The following is a 19,848-nucleotide window of genomic DNA, read 5'->3' as shown; positions in this document are numbered from 1 at the left end:
ACTAGCCTAACCTAACCTAACCTAACCTATCCTAACCTAACGTCTATTCTAGTCTAACATCGAACATCTAACTTCCCATCTAATATAATCTAACATCTAACATCTAACCTAACCTAACCTAACCTAACCTAACCTCACCTCACCTAACCTAACCTAACCTAACATCTAATCTAATCTAACATCTAACATCTAACCTAACATCTAATCCTAACCTTGCCTAACCTAACCTAACCTAACCTAACCTAACCTAACCTAACCTAACCTAACCTAACCTAACCTAACCTAACCTAACCTAACCTAACCTAACCTAACCTAACCTAACCTAACCTAACCTAACCTAACCTATCCTAACCTAACCTAACCTAACCTAACAACCTAACCTAACCTAATCTAACCTAACCTAACCTAACCTAACCTAACAACCTAACCTATCCTAATCTAACCTAACGTCTAATCTAGTCTAACATCGAACATCTAACTTCCCATTTAATATATTCTAACATCTATCATCCAACCTAACCTAACCTAACCTAACATAACCTAACCTAACCTAACCTAACCTCACCTCACCTAACCTAACCTAACCTAACTTAACCCAACCTAACCTAACCTAACCTAACCTAACCTAACCTAACCTAACATCTAATCTAATCTAACATCTAACATCTAACTTAACATCTAATTTAATCTAACATCTAACACCTAACCTAACCTAACCTAACCTAACCTAACCTAACCTAACCTAACCTGACCTGACCTGACCTGACCTGACCTGACCTGACCTAACCTAACCTAACCTAACCTAACCTAACCTAACCTAACCTAACCTAACCTAACCTAACAACCTAACCTAACCTAACCTAACGTCTAATCAAATCTAACATCGAACATCTAACTTCCCATCTAATATAATCTAACATCTAACATCTAACCTAACCTAACCTAACCTAACATAACCTAACCTAACCTAACCTCACCTCACCTAACCTAACCTAACCTAACCTAACCTAACCCAACCTAACCTAACCTAACCTAACCTAACATCTAATCTAATCTAACATCTAACATCTAACGTAACATCTAATCCTAAACTAACCTAACCTAACCTAACCTAACATCTAATCTAATCTAACATCTAACATCTAACTTAACATCTAATCTAATCTAACATCTAACACCTAACCTAACCTAACCTAACCTAACCTAACCTACCCTAACCTAACCTAACCTAACCTAACCTAACCTAAACTAACCTAACCTAACCTAACCTAACCTAACCTAACCCAACAACCTAACCTAACCTAACCTAACGTCTAATCTAGTCTAACATCGAACATCTAACTTCCCATCTAATATAATCTAACATCTAACATCTAACCTAACCTCACCTAACCTAACCTAACCTAACCCAATCTAACCTAACCTAACCTAACCTAACATCTAAACTAATCTAACATCTAATCCTAAACTAACCTAACCTAACCTAACCTAACCTAACATCTAATCTAATCTAACATCTAACATCTAACTTAACATCTAATCTAATCTATCATCTAACACCTAACCTAACCTAACCTAACCTAACCTAGCCTAACCTAACCTAACCTAACCTAACCTAACCTAACCTAACCTACCCTAACCTAACCTAACCTAACCTAACGAAACCTAACTTAACCTAACCTAACATAACCTAACGTCTAATCTAGCCTAACATCGAACATCTGACTTCCCATCTAATATAATCTAACATCTAACATCTAACCTAACCTAACCTAACCTAACCTAACCTAACCTAACCTCACCTCACCTAACCTAACCTAACCTAACCTCTAATCTAATCTAACATCTAACATCTAACCTAACATCTAATCCTAACCTAACCTAACCTAACCTAACCTAACCTAACATAACCTAACCTAACCTAACCTAACCTAACCTAAACTAACCTAACCTAACCTAACCTAACCTAACCTAACCTTTCCTAACCTAACCTAACCTAACCTAACCTAACCTAACCTAACCTAACGTAACCTAACCTAACCTAACCTAACCTAACCTAACCTAACCTAACCTAACCTAACCTAACCTAACCTAAACTAACCTAACCTAACCTAACCTAACCTAATCTAACCTAACCTAACCTAACCTAACCTAACAACCTAACCTAACCTAATCTAACCTAACGTCTAATCTAGTCTAACATCGAACATCTAACTTCCCATTTAATATATTCTAACATCTAACATCTAACCTAACCTAACCTAACCTAACCTAACCTAACATAACCTAACCTAACCTAACCTCACCTCACCTAACTTAACCTTACCTAACTTAACCCAACCTAACCTAACCTAACCTATCATCTAATCTAATCTAACATCTAACATCTAACGTAACATCTAATCTTAAACTAACCTAACCTAACCTAACCTAACATCTAATCTAATCTAACATCTAACATCTAACTTAACATCTAATCTAGCGTCTAACACCTAACCTAACCTAACCTAACCTAACCTAACCTAACCTAACCTAACCTAACCTAACCTAAACTAACCTAACCTAACCTAACCTAACCTAACCTATCCTAACCTAACGTCTAATCTAGTCTAACATCGAACATCTAACTTCCCATCTAATATAATCTAACATCCAGCATCTAACCTAACCTAACCTAACCTAACCTAACCTAACCTAACATCTAATCCTAACCTAACCTAACCTAACCTAACCTAACCTAACCTAACCTAACGTAACGTAACCTAACCTAACCTAAACTAACCTAACCTAACCTAACCTAACCTAGCCTAACCTAACCTAACCCAACCTAACCTAACCTAACCTAACCTAACCTAACCTAACCTAACCTAACCTAACCTAACCTAACCTATCCTAACCTAACCTAACCTAACCTAACCTAACCTAACCTAACGTAACCTAACCTAACCTAACCTAACCTAACATAACCTAACCTAACCTAACCTAACCTAACCTGACGTAAACTAACCTAACCTAACCTAATCTAACAACCTAACCTAACCTAATCTAACCTAACGCGTAATCTAGTCTAACATCGAACATCTGACTTCCCATTTAATATATTCTAACATCTAACATCCAACCTAACCTAACCTAACCTAACCTAACCTAACATAACCTAACCTAACCTAACCTCACCTCACCTCACCTAACCTAACCTAACCTAACTTAACCCAACCTAACCTAACCTAACTTAACCCAACCTAACCTAACCTAACCTAACATCTAATTTAATCTAACATCTAACATCTAACGTAACATCTAATCCTAAACTAACCTAACCTAACCTAACCTAACATCTAATCTAATCTAACATCTAACATCTAACTTAACATCTAATCTAATCTAGCGTCTAACACCTAACCTAACCTAACCTAACCTAACCTAACTTAACCTAACCTAACCTAACCTAACCTAACCTAACATCTAATCCTAACCTAACCTAACCTAACCTAACCTAACCCAACCTAACCTAACCTAACCTAACCTAACCTAACCTAACCTAACCTAACCTAACCTAACGTAACCTAACCTAACCTAACTTAACCTAACCTAACCTAACCTAAACTAACCTAACCTAACCTAACCTAACCTAACCTAACCTAACCTATCCTAACCTAACCTAACCTAACCTAACCTAACCTAACCTAACCTAACCTAAACTAACCTAACCTAACCTAACCTAACCTAACCTAACCTAACCTAACAACCTAACCTAACCTAATCTAACCTAACGTCTAATCTAGTCTAACATCGAACATCTAACTTCCCATTTAAAATATTCTAACATCTAACATCTAACCTAACCTAACCTAACCTAACCTAACCTAACCTAACCTAACCTCACCTCACCTCACCTAACCTAACCTAACCTAACTTAACCCAACCTAACCTAACCTAACCTAACCTAACATCTAATCTATTCTAACATCAAACATCTAACGTAACATCTAATCCTAAACTAACCTAACCTAACCTAACCTAACATCTACTCTAATCTAACATCTAACATCTAACTTAACATCTAATCTAATCTAGCATGTAACACCTAACCTAACCTAACCTAACCTAACCTAACCAAACCTAACCTAACCTAACCTAACCTAACCTAACCTAACATCTAATCTAATCTAACATCTAACATCTAACTTAACATCTAATTTAATCTAACATCTAACACCTAACCTAACCTAACCTAACGTAACCTAACCTAACCTAACCTAACCTAACATAACCTAACCTGACCTGACCTGACCTGACCTGACCTGACCTGACCTAACCTAACCTAACCTAACCTAACCTAACCTAACCTAACTTAACCTAACCTAACCTAACCTAACCTAACCTAACAACCTAACCTAACCTAACCTAACGTCTAATCTAGTCTAACATCGAACATCTAACTTCCCATCTAATATAATCTAACATCTAACATCTAACCTAACCTAACCTAACCTAACCTAACATAACCTAATCTAACCTAACCTAACCTCACCTCACCTAACCTAACCTAACCTAACCTAACCCAACCTAACCTAACCTAACCTAACCTAACATCTAATCTAATCTAACATCTAATATCTAACGTAACATCTAATCCTAAACTAACCTAACCTAACCTAACCTAACATCTAATCTAATCTAACATCTAACATCTAACTTAACATCTAATCTAATCTAACATGTAACACCTAACCTAACCTAACCTAACCTAACCTAACCTAACATCTAATCTAATCTAACATCTAACATCTAACCTAACATCTAATCCTAACCTAACCTAACCTAACCTAACAACCTAACCTAACCTAACCTAACCTAACGTTTAATCTAGTCTAACATCGAACATCTAACTTCCCATTTAATATAATCTAACATCTAACATCTAACCTAACCTAACCTAACCTAACATAACCTAACCTAACCTAACCTAACCTAACCTCACCTCACCTAACCCAACCTAACCTAACCTAACCTAACCTAACATCTAATCTAATCTAACATCTAATATCTAACGTAACATCTAATCCTAAACTAACCTAACCTAACCTAACCTAACATCTAATCTAATCTAACATCTAACATCTAACTTAACATCTAATCTAATCTAACATGTAACACCTAACCTAACCTAACCTAACCTAACCTAACCTAACCTAACCTAACCTTACCTAACCTACCCTAACCTAACCTAACCTAACCTAACCTAACCTAAACTAACCTAACCTAACCTAACCTAACCTAACAACCTAACCTAACCTAACCTAACGTCTAATCTAGTCTAACATCGAACATCTAACTTCCCATCTAATATAATCTAACATCTAACATCTAACCTAACCTCACCTAACCTAACCTAACCTAACCCAATCTAACCTAACCTAACCTAACCTAACATCTAATCTAATCTAACATCTAATCCTAAACTAACCTAACCTAACCTAACCTAACCTAACATCTAATCTAATCTAACATCTAACATCTAACTTAACATCTAATCTAATCTATCATCTAACACCTAACCTAACCTAACCTAACCTAACCTAGCCTAACCTAACCTAACCTAACCTAACCTAACCTAACCTACCCTAACCTAACCTAACCTAACCTAACCTAACCTAACCTAACGAAACCTAACCTAACCTAACCTAACCTAACCTAACGTCTAATCTAGCCTAACATCGAACATCTAACTTCCCATCTAATATAATCTAACATCTAACATCTAACCTAACCTAACCTAACCTAACCTAACCTAACCTCACCTCACCTAACCTAACCTAACCTAACCTAACATCTAATCTAATCTAACATCTAACATCTAACCTAACATCTAATCCTAACCTAACCTAACCTAACCTAACCTAACAACCTAACCTAACCTAACCTAACGTCTAATCTAGTCTAACATCGAACATCTAACTTCCCATCTAATATAATCTAACATCTAACATCTAACCTAACCTAACCTAACCTAACATAACCTAACCTAACCTAACCTAACCTAACCTAACCTAACCTAACCTCACCTCACCTAACCTAACCTAACCTAACCTAACATCTAATCTAATCTAACATCTAAGATCTAACCAAACATCTAATCCTAACCTAACCTAACCTAACCTAACCTAACCTAACAACCTAACCTAACCTAACCTAACGTCTAATCTAGTCTAACATCGAACATCTAACTTCCCATCTAATATAATCTAACATCTAACATCTAACCTAACCTAACCTAACCTAACATAACCTAACCTAACCTAACCTAACCTCACCTAACCTAACCTAACCTAACCTAACCTAACCCAACCTAACCTAACCTAACCTAACATCTAATCTAATCTAACATCTAACATCTAACCTAACATCTAATCCTAACCTAACCTAACCTAACCTAACCTAACCTTACCTAACCTAACCTAAACTAACAACCTAACCTAACCTTACCTAACCTAACGTCTAATCTAGTCTAACATCGAACATCTAACTTCCCATTTATTATAATCTAACATCTAACATTTAACCTAACCTAACCTAACCTAACCTAACCTAACCCAACCTAACCTAACCTAACCTAACCTAACCTAACCTAACCTATCCTAACCTAACCTAACCTAACCTAACCTAACCTAACCTAACCTAACCTAACCTAACATAACCTAACCTAACCTAACCTAACCTAACCTAACCTAACCTAACCTAAACTAACCTAACCTAACCTAACCTAACCTTACCTAACAACCTAACCTAACCTAATCTAACCTAACGTCTAATCTAGTCTAACATCGAACATCTAACTTCCCATTTAATATATTCTAACATCTAACATCTAACCTAACCTAACCTAACCTAACCTAACAACCTAACCTAACCTAATCTAACCTAACGTCTAATCTAGTCTAACATCGAACATCTAACTTCGCATTTAATATATTCTAACATCTAACATCTAACCTAACCTAACCTAACCTAACCTAACCTAACCTAACCTCACCTCACCTAACCTAACCTAACCTAACTTAACCCAACCTAACCTAACCTAACCTAACCTAACATCTAATCTATTCTAACATCAAACATCTAACGTAACATCTAATCCTAAACTAACCTAACCTAACCTAACCTAACATCTACTCTAATCTAACATCTAACATCTAACTTAACATCTAATCTAATCTAGCATGTAACACCTAACCTAACCTAACCTAACCTAACCTAACCAAACCTAACCTAACCTAACCTAACCTAACCTAACCTAACATCTAATCTAATCTAACATCTAACATCTAACTTAACATCTAATTTAATCTAACATCTAACACCTAACCTAACCTAACCTAACGTAACCTAACCTAACCTAACGTCTAATCTAGTCTAACATCGAACATCTAACTTCCCATCTAATATAATCTAACATCTAACATCTAACCTAACCTAACCTAACCTAACCTAACATAACCTAATCTAACCTAACCTAACCTCACCTCACCTAACCTAACCTAACCTAACCTAACCCAACCTAACCTAACCAAACCTAACATCTAATCTAATCTAACATCTAACATCTAACCTAACATCTAATCCTAACCTAACCTAACAACCTAACCTAACCTAACCTAACCTAACGTTTAATCTAGTCTAACATCGAACATCTAACTTCCCATTTAATATAATCTAACATCTAACATCTAACCTAACCTAACCTAACCTAACATAACCTAACCTAACCTAACCTAACCTAACCTCACCTCACCTAACCTAACCTAACCTAACCTAACCCAACCTAACCTAACCTAACCTAACCTAACATCTAATCTAATCTAACATCTAATATCTAACGTAACATCTAATCCTAAACTAACCTAACCTAACCTAACCTAACATCTAATCTAATCTAACATCTAACATCTAACTTAACATCTAATCTAATCTAACATGTAACACCTAACCTAACCTAACCTAACCTAACCTAACCTTACCTAACCTACCCTAACCTAACCTAACCTAACCTAACCTAACCTAAACTAACCTAACCTAACCTAACCTAACCTAACCTAACAACCTAACCTAACCTAACCTAACGTCTAATCTAGTCTAACATCGAACATCTAACTTCCCATCTAATATAATCTAACATCTAACATCTAACCTAACCTCACCTAACCTAACCTAACCTAACCCAATCTAACCTAACCTAACCTAACCTAACATCTAATCTAATCTAACATCTAATCCTAAACTAACCTAACCTAACCTAACCTAACCTAACATCTAATCTAATCTAACATCTAACATCTAACCTAACCTAACCTAACCTAACCTAGCCTAACCTAACCTAACCTAACCTAACCTAACCTAACCTAACCTAACCTACCCTAACCTAACCTAACCTAACCTAACCTAACCTAACCTAACCTAACGAAACCTAACCTAACCTAACCTAACCTAACCTAACGTCTAATCTAGCCTAACATCGAACATCTAACTTCCCATCTAATATAATCTAACATCTAACATCTAACCTAACCTAACCTAACCTAACCTAACCTAACCTCACCTCACCTAACCTAACGTAACCTAACCTAACATCTAATCTAATCTAACATCTAACATCTAACCTAACATCTAATCCTAACCTAACCTAACCTAACCTAACAACCTAACCTAACCTAACCTAACGTCTAATCTAGTCTAACATCGAACATCTAACTTCCCATCTAATATAATCTAACATCTAACATCTAACCTAACCTAACCTAACCTAACATAACCTAACCTAACCTAACCTAACCTAACCTAACCTAACCTAACCTCACCTCACCTAACCTAACCTAACCTAACCTAACATCTAATCTAATCTAACATCTAAGATCTAACCAAACATCTAATCCTAACCTAACCTAACCTAACCTAACCTAACAACCTAACCTAACCTAACCTAACGTCTAATCTAGTCTAACATCGAACATCTAACTTCCCATCTAATATAATCTAACATCTAACATCTAACCTAACCTAACCTAACCTAACATAACCTAACCTAACCTAACCTAACCTCACCTAACCTAACCTAACCTAACCTAACCTAACCCAACCTAACCTAACCTAACCTAACATCTAATCTAATCTAACATCTAACATCTAAGCTAACATCTAATCCTAACCTAACCTAACCTAACCTAACCTAACCTAACCTAACCTTACCTAACCTAACCTAAACTAACAACCTAACCTAACCTTACCTAACCTAACGTCTAATCTAGTCTAACATCGAAGATCTAACTTCCCATTTATTATAATCTAACATCTAACATTTAACCTAACCTAACCTAACCTAACCTAACCTAACCCAACCTAACCTAACCTAACCTAACCTAACCTAACCTAACCTATCCTAACCTAACCTAACCTAACCTAACCTAACCTAACCTAACCTAACCTAACCTAACATAACCTAACCTAACCTAACCTAACCTAACCTAACCTAACCTAACCTAAACTAACCTAACCTAACCTAACCTAACCTTACCTAACAACCTAACCTAACCTAATCTAACCTAACGTCTAATCTAGTCTAACATCGAACATCTAACTTCCCATTTAATATATTCTAACATCTAACATCTAACCTAACCTAACCTAACCTAACCTAACCTAACCTCACCTCACCTCACCTAACCTAACCTAACCTAACCTAACTTAACCCAACCTAACCTAACCTAACCTAACCTAACATCTAATCTAACATCTAACATCTAACGTAACATCTAATCCTAAACTAACCTAACCTAACCTAACCTAACATCTACTCTAATCTAACATCTAACATCTAACTTAACATCTAATCTAATCTAGCATGTAACACCTAACCTAACCTAACCTAACCTAACCTAACCTAACCCAACCTAACCTAACCTAACCTAACATCTAATCTAATCTAACATCTAACATCTAACTTAACATCTAATCTAATCTAACATCTAACACCTAACCTAACCTAACCTAACCTAACCTAACCTAACCTAACCTAACCTAAACTAACCTAACCTAACCTAACCTAACCTAACCTAACCTAACCTAACCTAACCTAACAACCTAACCTAACCTAACCTAACGTCTAATCTAGTCTAACATCGAACATGTAACTTCCCATCTAATATAATCTAACATCCAACATCTAACCTAACCTCACCTAACCTAACCTAACCTAACCCAACCTAACCTAACCTAACCTAACCTAACATCTAATCTAATCTAACATCTAATCCTAAACTAACCTAACCTAACCTAACCTAACCTAACATCTAATCTAATCTAACATCTAACATCTAACTTAACATCTAATCTAATCTATCATCTAACACCTAACCTAACCTAACCTAACCTAACCTAGCCTAACCTAACCTAACCTAACCTAACCTAACCTAACCTAACCTAACCTACCCTAACCTAACCTAACCTAACCTAACGAAACCTAACCTAACCTAACCTAACCTAACCTAACGTCTAATCTAGCCTAACATCGAACATCTAACTTCCCATCTAATATAATCTAACATCTAACATCTAACCTAACCTAACCTAACCTAACCTAACATAACCTAACCTAACCTAACCTAACCTAACCTCACCTCACCTAACCTAACCTAACCTAACATCTAATCTAATCTAACATCTAACATCTAACCTAACATCTAATCCTAACCTAACCTAACCTAACCTAACCTAACCTAACAACCTAACCTAACCTAACCTAACGTCTAATCTAGTCTAACATCGAACATCTAACTTCCCATCTAATATAATCTAACATCTAACATCTAACCTAACCTAACCTAACATAACATAACCTAACCTAACCTAACCTAACCTAACCTAACCTAACCTCACCTCACCTAACCTAACCTAACCTAACCTAACATCTAATCTAATCTAACATCTAAGATCTAACCAAACATCTAATCCTAACCTAACCTAACCTAACCTAACCTAACAACCTAACCTAACCTAACCTAACGTCTAATCTAGTCTAACATCGAACATCTAACTTCCCATCTAATATAATCTAACATCTAACATCTAACCTAACCTAACCTAACCTAACCTAACATAACCTAACCTAACCTAACCTAACCTAACCTAACCTAACCTAACCTAACCTAACCCAACCTAACCTAACCTAACCTAACATCTAATCTAATCTAACATCTAACATCTAACCTAACATCTAATCCTAACCTAACCTAACCTAGCCTAACCTAACCTAACCTAACCTAACCTAACCTTACCTAACCTAACCTAAACTAACAACCTAACCTAACCTTACCTAACCTAACGTCTAACCTAGTCTAACATCGAACATCTAACTTCCCATTTAATATAATCTAACATCTAACATTTAACCTAACCTAACCTAACCTAACCTAACCTAACCTAACCTAACCTAACATCTAATCTAATCTAACATCTAACATCTAACGTAACATTTAATCCTAAACTAACCTAACCTAACCTAACCTAACCTAACCTAACCTAACATAAACTAACCTAACCTAACCTAACCTAACCTAACCTAACCTAACCTAACCTATCCTAACCTAACCTAACCTACCCTAACCTAACCTAACCTAACCTAACCTATCCTAACCTAACCTAACCTAACCTAACCTAACGTAACCAAACCTAACCTAACCTAACCTAACCTAACCTAACCTAACCTAACCTAACGTAACCTAACCTAACATAACCTAACCTAACCTGACCTAGACTAACCTAACCTAACCTAACCTAACCTAACCTAACCTAACCTAACAACCTAACCTAACCTAATCTAACCTAACGTCTAATCTAGTCTAACATCGAACATCTAACTTCCCATTTAATATATTCTAACATCTAACATCCAACCTAACCTAACCTAACCTAACCTAACCTAACCTAACCTAACCTCACCTCACCTCACCTCACCTAACCTAACCTAACCTAACTTAACCCAACCTAACCTAACCTAACCTAACATCTAATTTAATCTAACATCTAACATCTAACGTAACATCTAATCCTAAACTAACCTAACCTAACCTAACCTAACATCTAATCTAATCTAACATCTAACATCTAACCTAACATCTAATCCTAACCTAACCTAACCTAACCTAACCTAACCTAACAACCTAACCTAACCTAACCTAACGTCTAATCTAGTCTAACATCGAACATCTAACTTCCCATCTAATATAATCTAACATCTAACATCTAACCTAACCCAACTTAACCTAACATAACCTAACCTAACCTAACCTAACCTAACCTCACCTCACCTAACCTAACCTAACCTAACCTAACCTAACATCTACTCTAATCTAACATCTAAGATCTAACCAAACATCTAATCCTAACCTAACCTAACCTAACCTAACCTAACCTAACAACCTAACCTAACCTAACCTAACGTCTAATCTAGTCTAACATCGAACATCTAACTTCCCATCTAATATAATCTAACATCGAACATCTAACCTAACCTAACCTAACCTAACATAACCTAACCTAACCTAACCTAACCTCACCTAACCTAACCTAACCTAACCTAGCCCAACCTAACCTAACCTAACCTAACATCTAATCTAATCTAACATCTAACATCTAACCTAACATCTAATCCTAACCTAACCTAACCTAACCTAACCTAACCTAACCTTACCTAACCTAACCTAAACTAACAACCTAACCTAACCTAACCTAACATCTAATCTAATCTAACATCTAACATCTAACGTAACATCTAATCCTAAACTAACCTAACCTAACCTAACCTAACCTAACCTAACCTAACCTAACCTAACCTAACCTAACCTATCCTAACCTAACCTAACCTAACCTAACCTAACCTAACCTAACCTACCGTAACCTAACCTAACCTAACCTAACCTAACCTAACCTAACGTAACCTAACCTAACCTAACCTAACCTGACCAAAACTAACCTAACCTAACCTAACCTAACCTAACCTAACAACCTAACCTAACCTAATCTAACCTAACGTCTAATCTAGTCTAACATCGAACATCTAACTTCCCATTTAATATATTCTAACATCTAACATCCAACCTAACCTAACCTAACCTAACCTAACCTAACCTCACCTCACCTCACCTCACCTAACCTAACCTAACCTAACTTAACCCAACCTAACCTAACCTAACCTAACATCTAATTTAATCTAACATCTAACATCTAACGTAACATCTAATCCTAAACTAACCTAACCTAACCTAACCTAACATCTAATCTAACCTAACATCTAACATCTAACTTAACATCTAATCTAATCTAGCGTCTAACACCTAACCTAACCTAACCTAACGTAACATAACCTAACCTAACCTAACTTAACCTAACCTAACCTAACCTAACCTAACCTAACCTAACCTAACATCTAATCCTAACCTAACCTAACCTAACCTAACCTAACCCAACCTAACCTAACCTAACCTAACCTAACCTAACCTAACCTAACCTAACCTAAACTAACCTAACCTAACCTAACCTAACCTAACTTAACCTAACCTAACCTAACCTATCCTAACCTAACCTAACCTAACCTAACCTAACCTAACCTAACCTAACCTAACCTAACCTAACCTAAACTAACCTAACCTAACCTAACCTAACCTAACCTAACAACCTAACCTAACCTAATCTAACCTAACGTCTAATCTAGTCTAACATCGAACATCTAACTTCCCATTTAATATATTCTAACATCTAACATCTAACCTAACCTAACCTAACCTAACTTAACCCAACCTAACCTAACCTAACCTAACATCTAATCTATTCTAACATCTAACATCTAACGTAACATCTAATCCTAAACTAACCTAACCTAACCTAACCTAACAGCTACTCTAATCTAACATCTAACATCGAACTTAACATCTAATCTAATCTAGCATGTAACACCTAACCTAACCTAACCTAACCTAACCTAACCAAACCTAACCTAACCTAACCTAACCTAACATCTAATCTAATCTAACATCTAACATCTAACTTAACATCTAATTTAATCTAACATCTAACACCTAACCTAACCTAACCTAACCTAACCTAACCTAACCTGACCTGACCTGACCTAACCTAACCTAACCTAACCTAACCTAACCTAACCTAACCTAACCTAACCTGACCTGACCTGACCTGACCTAACCTAACCTAACCTAACCTAACACAACCTAACCTAACAACCTAACCTAACCTAACCTAACGTCTATTCTAGTCTAACATCAAACATCTAACTTCCCATCTAATATAATCTAACATCTAACATCTAACCTAACCTAACCTAACCTAACCTAACATAACCTAATCTAACCTAACCTAACCTCACCTCACCTAACCTAACCAAACCTAACCTAACCCAACCTAACCTAACCTAACCTAACCTAACCTAACCTAACCTAACCTAACCTAACCTAACCTAACCTAACCTAACCTAACCTAACCTAACCTAACCTAACCTAACCTAACCTAACCTAACCTAACCTAACCTAACCTAACCTAACCTAACCTAACCTAACCTAACCTAACCTAACCTAACCTAACCTAACCTAACCTAACCTAACCTAACTTAACCTAACCTAACCTAACCTAACCTAACCTAACATCTAATCCTAACCTAACCTAACCTAACCTAACCCAACCTAACCTAACCTAACCTAACCTAACCTAACCTAACCTAACCTAACCTAACCTAACGTAACCTAACCTAACCTAACCTAACCTAACCTAACCTAACCTAACCTAACCTAAACTAACCTAACCTAACCTAACCTAACCTAACCTAACCTATCCTAACCTAACCTAACCTAACCTAACCTAACCTAACCTAACCTAACCTAACCTAAACTAACCTAACCTAACCTAACCTAACCTAACCTAACCTAACCTAACAACCTAACCTAACCTAATCTAACCTAACGTCTAATCTAGTCTAACATCGAACATCTAACTTCCCATTTAATATATTCTAACATCTAACATCTAACCTAACCTAACCTAACCTAACCTAACCTAACCTCACCTCACCTCACCTAACCTAACCTAACCTAACCTAACCTAACCTAACCTCACCTCACCTAACCTAACCTAACCTAACCTAACCCAACCTAACCTAACCTAACCTAACCTAACATCTAATCTAATCTAACATCTAATATCTAACGTAACATCTAATCCTAAACTAACCTAACCTAACCTAACCTAACATCTAATCTAATCTAACATCTAACATCTAACTTAACATCTAATCTAATCTAACATGTAACACCTAACCTAACCTAACCTAACCTAACCTAACCTAACCTACCCTAACCTAACCTAACCTAACCTAACCTAACCTAAACTAACCTAACCTAACCTAACCTAACCTAACCTAACAACCTAACCTAACCTAACCTAACGTCTAATCTAGTCTAACATCGAACATCTAACTTCCCATCTAATATAATCTAACATCTAACATCTAACCTAACCTCACCTAACCTAACCTAACCTAACCCAATCTAACCTAACCTAACCTAACCTAACATCTAATCTAATCTAACATCTAATCCTAAACTAACCTAACCTAACCTAACCTAACCTAACATCTAATCTAATCTAACATCTAACATCTAACTTAACATCTAATCTAATCTATCATCTAACACCTAACCTAACCTAACCTAACCTAACCTAGCCTAACCTAACCTAACCTAACCTAACCTAACCTAACCTAACCTACCCTAACCTAACCTAACCTAACCTAACCTAACCTAACCTAACGAAACCTAACCTAACCTAACCTAACCTAACCTAACGTCTAATCTAGCCTAACATCGAACATCTAACTTCCCATCTAATATAATCTAACATCTAACATCTAACCTAACCTAACCTAACCTAACCTAACCTCACCTCACCTAACCTAACCTAACCTAACCTAACATCTAATCTAATCTAACATCTAACATCTAACCTAACATCTAATCCTAACCTAACCTAACCTAACCTAACCTAACCTAACAACCTAACCTAACCTAACCTAACGTCTAATCTAGTCTAACATCGAACATTTAACTTCCCATCTAATATAATCTAACATCTAACATCTAACCTAACCTAACCTAACCTAACATAACCTAACCTAACCTAACCTAACCTAACCTCACCTCACCTAACCTAACCTAACCTAACCTAACATCTAATCTAATCTAACATCTAAGATCTAACCAAACATCTAATCCTAACCTAACCTAACCTAACCTAACCTAACAACCTAACCTAACCTAACCTAACGTCTAATCTAGTCTAACATCGAACATCTAACTTCCCATCTAATATAATCTAACATCTAACATCTAACCTAACCTAACCTAACCTAACATAACCTAACCTAACCTAACCTAACCTCACCTAACCTAACCTAACCTAACCTAACCTAACCCAACCTAACCTAACCTAACCTAACATCTAATCTAATCTAACATCTAACATCTAACCTAACATCTAATCCTAACCTAACCTAACCTAACCTAACCTAACCTAACCTTACCTAACCTAACCTAAACTAACAACCTAACCTAACCTTACCTAACCTAACGTCTAATCTAGTCTAACATCGAACATCTAACTTCCCATTTATTATAATCTAACATCTAACATTTAACCTAACCTAACCTAACCTAACCTAACCTAACCCAACCTAACCTAACCTAACCTAACCTAACCTAACCTAACCTAACCTAACCTAACCTAACCTAACTTAACCTAACCTAACCTAACCTATCCTAACCTAACCTAACCTAACCTAACCTAACCTAACCTAACCTAACCTAACCTAACCTAAACTAACCTAACCTAACCTAACCTAACCTAACCTAACAACCTAACCTAACCTAATCTAACCTAACGTCTAATCTAGTCTAACATCGAACATCTAACTTCCCATTTAATATATTCTAACATCTAACATCTAACCTAACCTAACCTAACCTAACTTAACCCAACCTAACCTAACCTAACCTAACATCTCATCTATTCTAACATCTAACATCTAACGTAACATCTAATCCTAAACTAACCTAACCTAACCTAACCTAACAGCTACTCTAATCTAACATCTAACATCGAACTTAACATCTAATCTAATCTAGCATGTAACACCTAACCTAACCTAACCTAACCTAACCTAACCAAACCTAACCTAACCTAACCTAACCTAACATCTAATCTAATCTAACATCTAACATCTAACTTAACATCTAATTTAATCTAACATCTAACACCTAACCTAACCTAACCTAACCTAACCTGACCTGACCTGACCTAACCTAACCTAACCTAACCTAACCTAACCTAACCTAACCTAACCTAACCTGACCTGACCTGACCTGACCTAACCTAACCTAACCTAACCTAACACAACCTAACCTAACAACCTAACCTAACCTAACCTAACGTCTATTCTAGTCTAACATCAAACATCTAACTTCCCATCTAATATAATCTAACATCTAACATCTAACCTAACCTAACCTAACCTAACCTAACATAACCTAATCTAACCTAACCTAACCTCACCTCACCTAACCTAACCAAACCTAACCTAACCCAACCTAACCTAACCTAACCTAACCTAACCTAACCTAACCTAACCTAACCTAACCTAACCTAACCTAACCTAACCTAACCTAACCTAACCTAACCTAACCTAACCTAACCTAACCTAACCTAACCTAACCTAACCTAACCTAACCTAACCTAACCTAACCTAACCTAACCTAACTTAACCTAACCTAACCTAACCTAACCTAACCTAACATCTAATCCTAACCTAACCTAACCTAACCTAACCCAACCTAACCTAACCTAACCTAACCTAACCTAACCTAACCTAACCTAACCTAACCTAACGTAACCTAACCTAACCTAACCTAACCTAACCTAACCTAACCTAACCTAAACTAACCTAACCTAACCTAACCTAACCTAACCTAACCTAACCTATCCTAACCTAACCTAACCTAACCTAACCTAACCTAACCTAACCTAACCTAACCTAAACTAACCTAACCTAACCTAACCTAACCTAACCTAACCTAACCTAACAACCTAACCTAACCTAATCTAACCTAACGTCTAATCTAGTCTAACATCGAACATCTAACTTCCCATTTAATATATTCTAACATCTAACATCTAACCTAACCTAACCTAACCTAACCTAACCTAACCTCACCTCACCTCACCTAACCTAACCTAACCTAACCTAACCTAACCTAACTTAACCTAACCTAACCTAACCTAACCTAACCTAACATCTAATCCTAACCTAACCTAACCTAACCTAACCCAACCTAACCTAACCTAACCTAACCTAACCTAACCTAACCTAACCTAACCTAACCTAACGTAACCTAACCTAACCTAACCTAACCTAACCTAACCTAACCTAACCTAACCTAAACTAACCTAACCTAACCTAACCTAACCTAACCTAACCTAACCTATCCTAACCTAACCTAACCTAACCTAACCTAACCTAACCTAACCTAACCTAACCTAAACTAACCTAACCTAACCTAACCTAACCTAACCTAACCTAACCTAACCTAACAACCTAACCTAACCTAATCTAACCTAACGTCTAATCTAGTCTAACATCGAACATCTAACTTCCCATTTAATATATTCTAACATCTAACATCTAACCTAACCTAACCTAACCTAACCTAACCTAACCTCACCTCACCTCACCTAACCTAACCTAACCTAACCTAACCTAACCTAACCTCACCTCACCTAACCTAACCTAACCTAACCTAACCCAACCTAACCTAACCTAACCTAACCTAACATCTAATCTAATCTAACATCTAATATCTAACGTAACATCTAATCCTAAACTAACCTAACCTAACCTAACCTAACATCTAATCTAATCTAACATCTAACATCTAACTTAACATCTAATCTAATCTAACATGTAACACCTAACCTAACCTAACCTAACCTAACCTAACCTAACCTAACCTACCCTAACCTAACCTAACCTAACCTAACCTAACCTAAACTAACCTAACCTAACCTAACCTAACCTAACCTAACAACCTAACCTAACCTAACCTAACGTCTAATCTAGTCTAACATCGAACATCTAACTTCCCATCTAATATAATCTAACATCTAACATCTAACCTAACCTCACCTAACCTAACCTAACCTAACCCAATCTAACCTAACCTAACCTAACCTAACATCTAATCTAATCTAACATCTAATCCTAAACTAACCTAACCTAACCTAACCTAACCTAACCTAACCTAACCTAACCTAACCTAACCTAACCTAACAACCTAACCTAACCTAACCTAACGTCTAATCTAGTCTAACATCGAACATCTAACTTCCCATCTAATATAATCTAACATCTAACATCTAACCTAACCCAACTTAACCTAACATAACCTAACCTAACCTAACCTAACCTAACCTCACCTCACCTAACCTAACCTAACCTAACCTAACCTAACATCTACTCTAATCTAACATCTAAGATCTAACCAAACATCTAATCCTAACCTAACCTAACCTAACCTAACCTAACCTAACAACCTAACCTAACCTAACCTAACGTCTAATCTAGTCTAACATCGAACATCTAACTTCCCATCTAATATAATCTAACATCGAACATCTAACCTAACCTAACCTAACCTAACATAACCTAACCTAACCTAACCTAACCTCACCTAACCTAAC

This window comes from Dermacentor andersoni, unplaced genomic scaffold (assembly GCF_023375885.2).
Source record: "Dermacentor andersoni unplaced genomic scaffold, qqDerAnde1_hic_scaffold ctg00000040.1, whole genome shotgun sequence".
NCBI classification, from domain to species: domain Eukaryota; kingdom Metazoa; phylum Arthropoda; class Arachnida; order Ixodida; family Ixodidae; genus Dermacentor; species Dermacentor andersoni.
This window is presented reverse-complemented; position numbering follows the sequence as displayed.